Genomic DNA, 11,150 nt, shown 5'->3' with positions numbered 1-11,150 from the left:
CGCTGTGCCTGCAGTGCCCCTGCCTACTCAGGGTTAACACGGAAAGCTTCAGAAGAAAATCAGATGCCTTAATGACACATCCCTACTTTTATTTATAATATGTTCTCCTTCTCTGATCACACATACTTGTCTGAAATACATTGTAAATCAATGTGCCCTAATTCAATCTTGTGTTAATTAATTCTTCCACTTGCCTTCTACTTAGTGGAAGCAGAAGAATAGATGTAAAAACCGTGATAGTGATGTTGGAGTGGCTGATTATTATTTTTTACAATAGCGTATTGATAAGAAAATGAGCACGTTCTTTTCCCATTTGCAGCACAACCTTGGGCAGGAGTTTGTTATATTAGAAAAAAAGCAATTTGAAAAAATTGCTCCCTGGCTCCTGTACAGCCACTTGAAAATTGATTTATTTTGGGGTTTCCACAGCTGTGTGTGGGTTTCCACAAGACTTTATTTCATGTTATTAAATCTGGCCGTTGAAATGTTCCTTTGATTTAATGTGAAGTGTGTTTTATTTGATAATTCCTTATAGATATGGAGGGGAGGACTTGTCGAAGCCAGGGAGGAATAAACAAATAAATAGGTAAAGCGACGGCTTGGTGCTGCGAGACACGGCCAGCACCCACTGGAGACGCCCCGGCAGCCCCTGGGGTGTGCGGATGGGAGAAGAAATGAGGAAAACAAGAGGAAGGCTATGTCCTGAGGGTCAGGAGACATGGCCAGTGGGGATGGGGGCGAAATAGGGCCTGGTGGAGCCAGGCAGAAGGGGGAGCAGCATGGGGAGGCAGGGGCAGCGCTGGCCGGGCTCTTCCCAGCTCTCATTCCAGCGTCTCTCTGAGTTAGACCAGAGAGGGACCCTGCCTGCCATCCAAACACAATGTTAAAAAGAAGAATGCTTTCCTCATTGGAACGAGCTGCAGCCTTCTTCCTTTATTAGTGAGTTTTGTGGCTTATCCTCACAGGGCTTGCTAGGGCTGATGCCAGCTTCACCTCCCCATTGTAGCTGCCTTTCTTGATAAGCAATATTTACTTCCACAGTCCCCCCAAAAATCCTCAACAGGAAAAGAGCAGAGCTGCCAATGAGCCATGCGAAGCATGTGGATGCCCCGCAGCACGTGGACACCGTAGGGACGGTGCATTCTGCAAGCTTTCAGATAGATTTTTAACACCATTAAAATTAAAGAAGAGTTTTGCAGCGAGCCTCAGACGAAATTGCTGAAGTTTGGGTTTGAAAAGCTCGTTCTGTGTCAGGAAAAGGCAAATACTTTTCCTTCCAGTTGCAACAAAAGATTTCGGACCTTATAAAATGTTTCCCAAGAAGGCCCTGGTTGAATTTGTTGTGACAGCATTCCCAGAAGAGCCTTGTGGTTTGGTTTTGTAATGGAAATCCTAGTCACCTTAGATAGCTTTTGAATTACAATCATAATTTATGGACAGAGTGACTCCAGTAGTGTTTTTATGTATTTTCATTTAACAGCTCTGGAAATACAAGATTTGGAGCTTGTAGCAGCTGGAGCGAAGCTCCGTCTTAATTTATGTTGGGCCAGGTTCAACCTTATGTGACTCTGCTGAACTCGTTCACCCTTCATTTCCCTTCCTGCTCCAGTTATGCTTCCTAATATTCTGGTTCCCTCCTCCCACTTCCTTCCTGCTCCAGGCCTTGGCTCGCTGCCCTCCCTCGTCTGCCTGGCCCCGGAGCCAGCCCCTGCCCTCCTGCTCCCTCGTGCCTGCGCCCGCAGCCCCCGAGCCCCCCTTCAGCAAACGGCCCCTTGTGCTCCCTGCATTTCGGAGTCCCCGCATACATCTCTCCTGGGGTCTTTGTTAGCCCCAGAAGGTGGGTTTGGGCACATAAACATGTATTTTCCTACGACTTCTCGAAGCAAACTTCCGTGGCGTTGTATGGAGAGATGGCACCAAACGTTTCCTTAATAATTGGTGGGGCCGGATTTGCCCAATTACCTATGCACAAGGAGATGTTCCAGCCCTGCAATATCTCCTTAGTCCAATTGGTTTCATTACAAGTAAACAGACCATCCAGCCAAGTCGAAAGGGCTTGTCATGGTCATGTTCTTTCGGAGACGTTGGGATTAATGCCAATTGCCAAGTCATTTTGCAAATGATATTGCTTTGTTCGGTTCTTCAAATGTTCCTTCATTTCTGAGCCAGGCGAAGGCTCTGCCCGGGTTTGCGGTAGCAGCCCTGGCCCTGGTTGAGGCTCAGAGCTGGACCTTTGCAGGCGGTGAGCACGTCCAGAGGGGCAGGTCGGAAAAGGGAGGGTTTTTAAATCTGCTGGCCTAAAGTACATCATGCAGCCCAGTGGGTCCTGAGCATTCAGGGGCATTTCCACCGGAGCGTGATGTGCCCTAGAGGGTGGATCTGTAAGTCCTGCAAGCATCGATGCCTTTTTTTGTTACAGTGCATCATTTCTCTTGTCGCGCCTCCAAGGGGGGGGGGTCCAGGAACTTCCAAATTTCTTGAGCGTAAATACTCGCTAAATCCTCAGGTGAAATTTCTGAAAAAAATAGCAATTCCTGCACTTGTTCTGCCAGAATTATCCTGGCCTTGTATCCTCTTGGGACAGTTAAAACCCAGCCAGCACGTGCACAGGACCTGGGTGCCTGTGGTTTGTGGGCACAAAGTCACACCACGGGGACTGCATCCACAGAAAACATCGCAGCCTGTCCCCAGACAGCATCCTCCTGCGGCAGCCGCCACGTCCAGGCGTGCAAGGAGGAATGGCAAAATAGGCAAATGCAGCGAGACTGCCCCAGAAAAGTACCCCAGCCCCAGGGACATGCGGGGGCAGAGGCGCTGCCGCTGTGCCGGGAGCCGGAGCCGAGCCTGACCCCGGCTTATTAAAACGCCCTGACCTAATTTAACTGATGGCTCTCTGGATTTGCATAGGCTGCCCGCAGAATAGGCTGGCGCTGGCCAGATTAACTGCAATTATTTGGGACTTACGGAGACTGTTTGCAGAATAAACTGGCAGATTAACTAACTAAAATAATTTGGGATTCGGGCAGACTTCCCACGGCAAATAGACAAATAAAATTACGAGAGAACCAGGGGAAATACATTTGTCCTGCTTATTCGTTGCGGCTAAAATTTCTGTATTCCCTCTTTGCGCCGCTCCGTCTCCTACCTTGCCCCCCCCCCCAAAAAAAAAACAAATAAAAGGTATTAAGTATATGGAGCGATCAATCCTCGCGACCGTCTCCACCGCCATCAAACACAATAAGAAACCAATTACGGATGGGTCGTTTACTCCAGCGCGCTTTCTCCTGTCTTTCGGTTTTATTTGTTGTCGCTGTCGCTCCTGGAAACGCGCCGCGCGCCCCGCGTTCCTGCCCGCAGTCACAACACGATGCTGGTTTTCCTCCGAGAGCGCGTTACCACGGCCTTGATTTACGACCTGTGACCGACCAGGAGCCTGGTGCGGGGCCTGGGGCTGAGCTCCGAGGAGCCATGTGGGAGGCGAGGGCCCGGGGGGGGCCGGCACAGGTCCCCCCAGCCCCAGGGACGGGGCCACGGCCGGGGTCAGGGGCTGAGCACGGGCAGCGGGCTGGGGACCCCCAGCACCCCACAGCCCGTAAAACAAAGTTCTCGTGCTGAGCTTTTGGTGGAATCCCACGTGCGCTTGTGGCCCAGCCTCACGGTGACCGCATTAGCGGCCTTTTCCTTTCTGCTCGCCGCCTTCTGCCTTCTCCTCACGGCATCTCCCAGGCTCTCGGGATGCCGAACACCCCGAGGACGCTCAAAGGCTCTCGGGGCGCTCTGGGACGTGGCAGCCGTGCTTGCGGTGCCCCAGCCCTTTGGCAGGGGGGTAAGGAAAAATCCAGCGGCACGAAGCGGGGGCACGAGGGGCCGAATCCTGCTGGGGACAGCCGCCAGCAGCAGCGCGGCTCGGCACGGAGCGGGGACAGCCAGCAGGCCACAGTGCCACCTAGCGCGGCACGGCCGGAGGAGAGCTGCCAGGGAGAGGGGCCGCCACTTCTCTGGGGTCTCCGCCACCTCTTAGGGGTCTCCGCCACCTCTCTGGGGTCTCCGTCACCTCTCTGGGGTCTCCGCCACCTCTCTGGGGTCTCTGCCACCTCTTAGGGGTCTCCGTCACCTCTTAGGGGTCTCCACCACCTCTCAGGAGTCTCCGTCACCTCTTAGGGGTCTCCACCACCTCTCTGGGGTCTCTGCCACCTCTCAGGGGTCTCCACCACCTCTCTGGGGTCTCCGCCACCTCTCTGAGGTCTCTGCCACCTCTCCGGGGTCGCTGCCACCTCTCCGGGGCGTTCCAGTTCTCAGAGCCGCCATAAACGTAGTCAGGCAGACATTTCCATACTGATAGTGCCAAATAAACGCAGTGGGAGCCCAAAGTACCTTGAGGGACGTCCTGCTGTGCTTATTACCCCGCACTTCTCCGCTAATTACTAGAGCCTCAACTTGGGTACCGGGGGGATTTGTTCACCTACCGCTCCGTCAGCTGCCGCAGCCTGCCGGTGACGGCGCCGACATTTTCCTTCCCGACGGGCTGCGGTGGGGTGGAGGCCGAACGGGGCAGAGCTCCCGAGAGAGCCAGGTCAAGCCTGAGCCCGATTCCCCCCCACGGGCTCGGCCCCTGCCCCTTCGCCCACAGGAAGCCACCTGGGGGAGGCATACACACGAGCGATGCTAACCCGCATCCGTCCCGGGGCACATTTGGGACACAGGGTGCTATGGGGGTGCACAGGGGTGTCAGCCCCATTAATAGGAAAGCTGCCGCCACCCCAAAAAGCAGGGGGCCGGGGGGGTCTGGGCGGCGCTCGCCGCCCGCTGGGCTCCAGCTGGCGCCGAGGCAGCGCCGCGCCGCCTCGCAGGGCCCGCTTAGCTGACAAAATTCAAAGCATTCAAGGCCAATAAATTGGATTATCGCCTGATTGTTGGATTAAGATGAATGACTTTTCCAAATTCTTGGCCTGTTTGCTTTGGCCGCTCTTGAATCCGGTGAACTCGGCTTCTGATAACCGGGTTAGCAAGGGGGATACGTGGAAAAAAGGATGGAAATAGAAATGCGTAATCGACAGATTACTTGCTGGTGGGTTTTTGTTTTATGTCAGAACTCAGAATCCCTCCCTAATTACCTTCATTACTCTCGACCCGAGAACAAGCTCAAAGGCACTTCTAAAAGGGCTTAATGGAAGGATTTATGAGGAAGGGGGGACACTGCAAATAACAGCGTGTCTGTCCCGCGCAGGCTCGGGGGGGTGTCCGTGCAGAGGGCAGGGCTGCCTGTCTGTCCCGCGGGCACAGTGCTGGGCCCTGCACCCTGCTTTGCTTCCCCGGTGTCACCTGTGCCGGGCAGGCAGCTCTGAAAGATCTGGAGCAGGGACTGCGGTGAATAAACCCCTCGGTCCCCAATCCTGCCGTGTCCACTGGCTTCACCCTCCCTGAGCAGCTCCCCAGCACCTCTCCGAATCCCTCCCGACTTTCCTGGAGCTGTTTACGCGCTTCCAGGGGCAGAATTAGGCCAGCAGGAGGAGAAAGGCTGCCCCGTAGCCCATCGCGTGGGAGCTGGCAGGGCTGCGTGCGGCCCCAGCAGAGCTGCTCGGTGCCCGGCCCCGGCCCTGGGGGGGCTGCAGCTGCCGCTGCTGCGCGCGGCGATAACGCCATGTGCAGAAGCTTCAGAGAACGGTGAAAGAAAATCCCTCTGGCCACCTACAGCAGGCTCTGGCCGCAGCCGCAAGCCAGTTTCTTAATCACACATACGCTTACACCGCGAATTTTTTACCGCAGACGGGGTAAAATTATCCTTTTTAATGCATATACGTCCAAATGGAAGCTGCAGAATGACAGAGTCGCCGGGGCTGGCACCTCTGGGGTCGCTGCGTCCAACTCCACCGCCCCAGGGGATAAAAGCAGAGCCCAGCACCGCGGCCAGGCGGCTGCGAGTACCTCCGGGGACGGAAGCTCCGCAGCCTCGCCGGGCAGCCTGTGCCAGGGCTCGTCCCGCCTCGGAAAAACAAATAGAAAAAAAAAAAAAGAAAGAATTAAAATGGAACTGTGTGTGTTTTAATCCGCACCCACTGTTTTTGCTTTCACTGGTGGGAGATGCCCACTGACGTGTTCATGGCTGTGTATTTGAAGTTCGGGGGATGCGCACGGGTGTCTGTTTTGGGAGCAGGTGGGGAATGTGAACGTGCAATCCCACCGCAACGCGCCCCACCAGCGCTTCCTGGGCTGCGTTTTTATTTGCTTTCAGGTTCCCCAGCTCCCCCTGCTGCACCGAAGGACGGTGCAGGACGGAGAGCCGGGAATGTTTCCTCGCACCCGCCGCTGCACTGGGAGCCGCAAAATGGGCGTTTCGTTCCCGGTGTCACATATATCCGCGGAGATTCGGGACAGACCTCAGAGCCCAAGGCCAGGAGCGGGGCGCAGGCTGACCTGGGCGCAGGGGAAGCCCGGAGGGATGCTCCAGCATGGGGAGGGCCTGCAGGGAGCTGGGGGGCAGCAGTGACACTGCACACCCTGGAGACCAAAACGCCCTGTCCCCGCTGCAGCAGGAGGCTGGCAGCCTGGGACGCCAGGGCACTGGGGAACCTGGGGCGTGCTGCCACTGGAAAGGGGACGCAGGGGCAGGAGGGGCCGGAATTGGGTTTATGGGTAGATAACACCGTGGTGTTTGCACGGATGGGCCCCATCCCCTTACAAAATGCTCCTTTCTAAACTCCCTCCCCTGAAAAAGCCCCGGAGCGCCTCTCCCCAAGCTTTCTCCTGGCACTTTGGCACATCTTCGCATCAGGAAAACGTGGCAAAACTGAGTCAAAACCCACCAAGGACAGAAAGAGATTCGAAATCTCAGCAGGGGCAGGGCTGGCTGCCACTGCGTTGGGGTCTCCCCACGAAGGCGACCCACCAGCAGACGCGGCCGTGCCGGCTTGCAGTGCTCGCGTGTCCGTACCCGGTGCCCCCATCACCCTGGTCCCGTCCTCAGCCTTCAATGGGTTAGGTATGGGAAAAACATGTTTGCGCCCTAACAGTGCCTGATAGCCTGGCCCAGGGTGCCTGTTACGGTGTCCTGTTGTGCAAAAATAGTGCTTCTATTCCGGGGTCGAGCCATCTGCTCACCTTGTTTCTGTTAGGAGGGGAATTGATTGCAGGCCATCTTCGTTACTGGAAACAGAACCCGCCTAATGGTTTTATTATCAGAACCTGTTTCTAAAGGGTGTCCCGTCCCTGTCTGATGCGGAGAGCTAATTGCAAAAGCTGGTTTTGATTAACTTGAAAGGTATTGTGACATCCAGCTTTGAACATCTGGAATGAAAAATGGGATTTCTGTTAGAAAGGAACTGCCCGAGACAGCTAACGAGGCGGTAGGAATACATTATTTTGTTAAAAAAACAATGCCCGCAGAAACGAAACGTCCGCCACGGCGCTCCCAGGACGTGTGCTAATCCTGAGCACCCCTCACCTCCCTCTGCATTTGTCTTCCAGCACTCCGAGGGAGAAGGACCGTGGGGTTTATATGGGTGGATACTGGGAGGCAACGAGAAGGGACCCTACTGCTAATTAAGGATCTGGGCTGCGGGAGGACGAGGTTTCTGGGGAAAATGGGTGGTCTGAAGGCCTGGGGTGGCTGCAGGCTGGTGGTGGCCCTGCCCACCGCTGCTTCCCCCTTGGGCAGCCGTCCTGCTGCCCAAGTGCTCCTCCAGCGAGCCAGTATCCTGGCTGGAGATCCCCGAGTCCCCCGGCCCACCAAGGTGGCAGCAGGACAGAGAAGTGACCCTAAAAGCAACCCGAAGTCTTCAAGCCTACCCCGAGCCCTCCCTGCATCCAGGAGCAGAGTTTGCGGGAGGAGCGCGCCCTGGCTGAGCGCCACAGGTAGTTCGCAGTCACTAGTTTGGCGTTTTTTTTTTTTTTTCTTTCTTTTCACTCCTGGGAGAGCTAATTACAAAGAATTTAATTAAGATCTCTCGCTCACTAATGTTCCAGCAGTTCAGCAAGTTTGGGTTCGCTCAGCGGGTTGCAAAGGTTTTATTCCCCCCCCTTATCCCCCCATTAACTCAGCCCGTGCCAGCGCCGTTCGCTTACCCCCCTTTGCGGCACAGCGCAAAGTGTCCTCGAGCAGCAGATCCCGGGACACCTTGTCAGAAGGGACCAGGAAGATTAAAAAAAAACAGGCGAGAAGGGAAGGAGGCTGGGGAAAAGCTGGAACCAGTTCCCTGGGTATCAGCACAACAGCCTTCTCCGCCTGGGGCAAAGAGAAATCCGAGCACTAAGGCCCTGGAAAGTGGAGGAAAAAAACAAACCATCACAAGTGACTGAGAAAAGAGAGGAAATGTATTTTTAGTCCATTTAGAAATCTGGTTTGGTTTTGTTTTGAATTAGCTTTCAAAAAAAAATCTGCTTTGGGTTTGGTTAACGACTTAAGTTCGGCGAGGAGCTCTTGCGCAACGCGGCAGGCTTCGCGGCCCCGGCCCTGCGGTGGGCTGCCGGGAGCCATCCTGCGTCCCCCCCGGGAGCAGCCGGGGACACTGAGGTCCCCCCTGGCTGCTGGGGACCCTGCGCATCCCCAGGGCCATCCCCCGAGTGCGATAAAAGCCAGGGCACCTGCCAGCCGTGCTGGGGTGCCTGCCCCGCGGGGGGGGGACCAGGCAGCACGGGGGCTTGTCCTGCTCTCCGTTGGGTTTTGTTGCTCACGTCGACTTTTCTCTTTGTAGTTCACTGCTTTTCCAGTGAGCGGGCCTATATCTATATCTATATCATCTATATCTAATCTATATCTATATCTATATCTATATCTATATCTATATCTATATCTATATCTATATCTATATCTATATAGAGGCCTGCGGTGCCTGCTCTCACGGCTGGCTGTCAAGCGAGAACGAACGCACGAACCCTTAAAAGCGGTCTCGCAGGAGACCGTGGGCCAATGGTGTTTTCCTGTGATTTAATGAAAAACGAAAGCCCCGCGAGCACGTGGCACGGTTCTCTCTTCGCGGCGCTTGATTACGGGCTCTGCCCTCTGTGGTGTGCTGTGCTGGGGCCGGGGAGGCCCAGCCACCTGCAGCAGTGTCCCCAGAGGGGCAGCGGGGTCTGGTCAGTGCCCTCGGGGACCCGGGGCGAGGGACGGGTGCCCGGCAAAGGTGCAAAAACCTCTTGGACAGCAGGTCGGTACGTCAGCATTTAAACATCCTGTATTTGCCCTAACGCCTCGCATCCGCTCTGGATTTCAGCGTCGTCCCCGCGTGTCCCTTAGCAGAGCAGCACGTCCGCAAATGAAGACAAAAATATTTTGTCAGTCTATCACAGCCTCTCTCCCCTGGGGACCGTTTGTGACTGCCCGACGGGCAGAGGTGGGTGCCGCCACGAGGTGAGCCCGTGCCCCGGGGACAGGGATTGATTTCCAGCTGAAATAAACCCAAAGCATCACGCGACGTCGGTGCCGCCAGCTAATCTCGAAGAAGAGCCATACGCTGGGAAAGGGTGGCGAGGGAGTTGCTAACCACAATAACCGCGCAGCGGGGAAAAGAGATGTTTAGGGAGTCACCTGCAGCCTTGATTGAAAAATCCGAGTTACATTAAATTTTTTCCTATTTAATTATCTCACAGATAATATCGCTTAGATTGAGCTTCATATCTGAGCAAATGAGTTGTGCCACCATTATTAAAACCTACTTAGGAAACTCAATCAGCGAAAACTACCACTTTGAGGCTTAGCACGTGCTAGGAGCAGAACTGGAGAGGTGGTGCTTTGGTTTTTTCAAATGAGCTGAAGTATCTTTATGATGTAGATAAATGGAGTATGAGTGAGCCCAAATTAACACCGCTTTAGAAATCGCTTTTCCATTTAGCATTGCTCCTCCAAGTTGGGAAAACTTGCAAAATATCGTGCAGTTGGTCCCGGCCAGGCTTCTGCCCGTGGGAGCTGGCTCTCAGCTGCTGACGCCCTGGTGGGACAGAGGTAAATGGAAATCCGTGGAGCACTTGCACGGGGTTCATGGGCTCTTTTCTGCGGGACTGCCACCCGAGTGATAGACATTGGCCCTCTTCTAGTCCCTCTGATTTCCCCCCAGGGATTAGACTCACAGAATATCCCATCATATGGAAGAGACCCATCAAGTCCAACTCGTGGGTCCCCAAAGGACCACCCAAAAAAATCAGACCATGTGTTTGAGAGTGTGAAAATGCAGGAGAACGTTATGGAAAATAAAAAATTTGTTCACCAAAGTTTAACAAATCATTTTATACATGTGTATATATATATATATATATATATATACCCGCTTGCTGCCAGCCCTGCAGCAGCCCTCGGCACAGCATCAGCTTAGCGCAAGAGAGGGCTCACTGAGGTCTTAATTCCGGTTCAGCTACGGGCTGAGCTACGCATTCATTCTGTTCTGTATTTTTGAATTGCTAGTTTTACGCTCCAACCAGATTTTTTGTATTTCTCTTTTTGTATTTCTTTTTATTTTTTGTATTTTTTTTTGTATCTCTTTTTTTTTGTATTTCCAAAATGCAATTAAAATTACAGCTGCACCGTCTATCATGAGCCCTTGACAAATCTTTCACCTGAAGGCTTCCTGCTTTCATTTTCATCTGTTAATGTCTCATTCACAAGGTGAATTGTAGCATCGAGCTCGATAACTCGATGTACCGTAGGCTCTTCAACCTCCTCTTAATTGCAGACTCCTCTGATGCTTCACAGCTTTATGTATCTCACACCTTCTTCGTATCTACTTCTCAGTCATCTTCAAAAATAAAGTATCCCAGATTAATACGACTGCGGCTTTTTCTACTAAATCTCTTCTGCTGAAGTATTTCGGGTTGTGGCTGGAGGCCCGGGATGCTGACCCCGGTGCGGGAGGACCCCGTGCCATGGGAAACGCAGCGTGGGCAGGGGGAGTGTGGGGTGTGCTCCTGCTGGGCAGCCCCCATTGGGGTCTAACGGGGGCTTTGGAGGATTTCAGCCCTAGATAATGCCAATAACGAGACCTCTGCTTGCACCCGCCCATGGCGAGCCCGTGGGACGGGGCACTGGGGAGCTGCTGGTGGCTCCAAGAAATGGGAAGCATCCCACCTCCACCCCTCTCTCTCCTCCACCACTGCGGAGAGTGCTGGTGGCTGGGACGTGGACGTGACTGGAATTTTTAAATCAAAATGAAATCAGAAATTAT

The 11,150-nt window shown here is 53.9% G+C and overlaps 1 long non-coding RNA gene across 1 annotated transcript in view; it reads left to right on the top strand.

Annotated features, from left to right (window-relative positions):
• Nucleotides 1-496, top strand: part of LOC125184838 (uncharacterized) — a 6,169-nt gene extending 5,673 nt beyond the window's left edge. Inside the window, exon 2 of the long non-coding RNA XR_007169340.2 lies at nt 1-496. This exon is cut by the window's left edge and continues 254 nt beyond it. This is a non-coding gene — a long non-coding RNA (uncharacterized lncRNA).
• Nucleotides 497-11,150: the final 10,654 nt, after the last annotated feature.

Source organism: Anser cygnoides, chromosome Z (genome assembly GCF_040182565.1).
Source record: "Anser cygnoides isolate HZ-2024a breed goose chromosome Z, Taihu_goose_T2T_genome, whole genome shotgun sequence".
Classification (NCBI taxonomy): Eukaryota; Metazoa; Chordata; class Aves; order Anseriformes; family Anatidae; genus Anser; species Anser cygnoides.
This window is presented reverse-complemented; position numbering and strand designations above follow the sequence as displayed.